This window comes from Megalopta genalis, unplaced genomic scaffold (assembly GCF_051020955.1).
Source record: "Megalopta genalis isolate 19385.01 unplaced genomic scaffold, iyMegGena1_principal scaffold0061, whole genome shotgun sequence".
NCBI lineage: Eukaryota > Metazoa > Arthropoda > Insecta > Hymenoptera > Halictidae > Megalopta > Megalopta genalis.
The window spans coordinates 782,501-785,000 of NW_027476130.1; the positions used below are offsets into that span (position 1 = coordinate 782,501).

Genomic DNA, 2,500 nt, shown 5'->3' on the forward strand with positions numbered 1-2,500 from the left:
TAAGTTATAATATTTTGCCAGTACATGAAGATAGCCGGGAGCCTTTAATTGCGCCTTGGTGATGCCGTCGACTCCCGCGGCTGTATCGTTTTTAATTTTCCTCATTTTCGTAATCAATTCATGTGTATTGATGGGCACCCAGACGGTATCCATTGGAGAGACTGCACTCGGTCCCCCTTCGAGTATCGGCAGTCCTCGTGAGGGCCCCTGAACTCCCCACAGACTGCCGTAGAGCGATTCTATATCAGCTCTCTCTGGAAGCTCAATTTGCTTCCTCTTCTCTATTGTCTCTCCCGCGACCGCCATATCAGCTAATTTTCTCGGGCATTTCTTATAAATTTCCTGATATCGAGCATATCTGTACTTAAGATAGCGGGTGCGGTCGCTTTCTTTTCTCTTATTCCCGCTATCCTTTTTCTTGGAGCCATCCTTACTCCTAGTGCTTACGCTCCTTGCCCTCTCGTTTAAAGCGTCAAGCACCTGCTCGATATCATGAGGTTCTAATTCATCCTTATTAGCCAGCTCCATTATCATGTTCTCAATGAACCTCATTTCATGATTTTCCTCCAATGGGTTGGCCATTATTGCGTCAATGATATTAAGGCGCCAGTTTACAGGTACAGGGCTTTCCTGTGCTGGCGCTGACGCACCATCGTCCGTGGTTATACTTTCCACATTCTGTTCAGTGATGGTTAAATCCTCGGACGAGCTGGTATGCCTCGCCTCTTCAACCATCATCTCCTCACTCTGAGTGGGCATAAGTCCAAGGAGCCTCCTTTTATGACCTATTTGCTTTGCCGTTTTCGTCGTGAGGAATCGGGCGATTCTCGCATTTGGTTGTTTTACGCCCCTATAATAATAGTATAAATCTTTTAACTTTTGCGTTTCCTCTTCCGTCCAGACCGAGGCTCTGTTGGCTGAGCGTGTTGGAAGCGCTTCTTGTGCTCGTTTCGTGTTCCTCACGACAGGGTGCCTGTGTCTTTCATGTTGTGACAGGCCCCTTTTGGTGTCAAATGTGTCCCCACAGACGGTGCAACGATGTTGTCTTGCTTCAGAGTCGGGCGCTCTGCCTTTACACTTAGGGATGTGGCATCGGCATCCATGTATTTTATTAAAAATTTTGCCACATCCACTACAACGCCACCCAACTCCTACACCTGCGTGACACTGTTCAAAGTGTCTCACGAGGTCACCCGCCTGTAGAAACTGCCTATTAAAGTCACGGCAAAGCAGGCATTGGATCGCTCCACTCAGAGGAAGGTCCACAATCGTGCCATACTCAGGACCATTAGGATCGCCGAGGTCGTCATAAATGGCCCTCCTGTCCACAGCGGACATGTCCGCCACAGAAGTCCCAGGGCCGGGAACCTCTGTGTCCGAGGCTTCGCCATTGTTGTCATCCACCATTATTTTTAAAAGTAAATCCTCCCTGCACTAGCCTCGTTCAGTTCCAACTCAAAATCCTCATGTATAGCCTGGTCGTCTTATGCTCCTACGGCTGGGTGGTCTAGCAACTGACAGGTCCGCTCCCTCTACTCCACTTAAATTTTCATAAAGGTGACACTATGTGTCCCACTACTCCTCACAACTCCACCATTTAAATATTCAATTTATTGGGCACCATGTACCCTCGCATCCTGTCAGTGCTGCCATGATGTTAAGCCGAATAGCCTCCCCCGTTTGCTACCAGTCCGAAGACTGGCACCCGGCCCCACCACGAGGAGGTGGGGGTAGGCACTTGGTGGAATTACTCATCACCTTAGGGGCGCTGACGTTTTGCCACCCAGAGCTCTGATAAGAGCACTGGGCACTGGTTACTCCCGCCGTTTACCCGCGCTTTTTTGAATTTCTTCACGTTGACATTCAGAGCACTGGGCAGAAATCACATTGCGTCAACACCCGTGGGGGCCATCGCAATGCTTTGTTTTAATTAGACAGTCGGATTCCCCTAGTCCGTGCCAGTTCTGAGCTGAGCGTTGAATGGCGGCCGAAGAGGACGACCGCACCGATGGGAAACGCCACGGAAGCCTCGCAGCAAGGAAGATCCGCGGGAGGCCAAGGCACGGGACCGAGCTCGGATCCCAGCCACGAGAGCCGTTCACCTCGCCCAGGCCCGGCACGTCAGCCAGACCCGCTTCCCGACCAAGCCCGACACGCCCCGCTCCTCAGAGCCAATCCTTATCCCGAAGTTACGGATCCAATTTGCCGACTTCCCTTACCTACATTAATCTATCGACTAGAGGCTCTTTACCTTGGAGACCTGCTGCGGATATGGGTACGAACCGGCGCGACACCTCCACGTGGCCCTCTCCTGGATTTTCAAGGTCCGAGGGGATGATCCGGACACCGCCGCAACTGCGGTGCTCTTCGCGTTCCAAACCCTATCTCCCTGCTAGAGGTTTCCAGGGAACTCGAACGCTTATACAGAAAAGAAAACTCTCCCCGGATCTCCCGACGGCGTCTCCAGGTCATTTTGGGTTACCCCGACGAACACTCTTAC

At 51.5% G+C, this 2,500-nt stretch overlaps 1 pseudogene; it reads right to left on the bottom strand.

Moving 5' to 3' along the window:
• The window catches only part of LOC143261676 (large subunit ribosomal RNA), an 8,555-nt pseudogene that overhangs the window by 3,868 nt on the left and 2,187 nt on the right, over nucleotides 1-2,500 (bottom strand).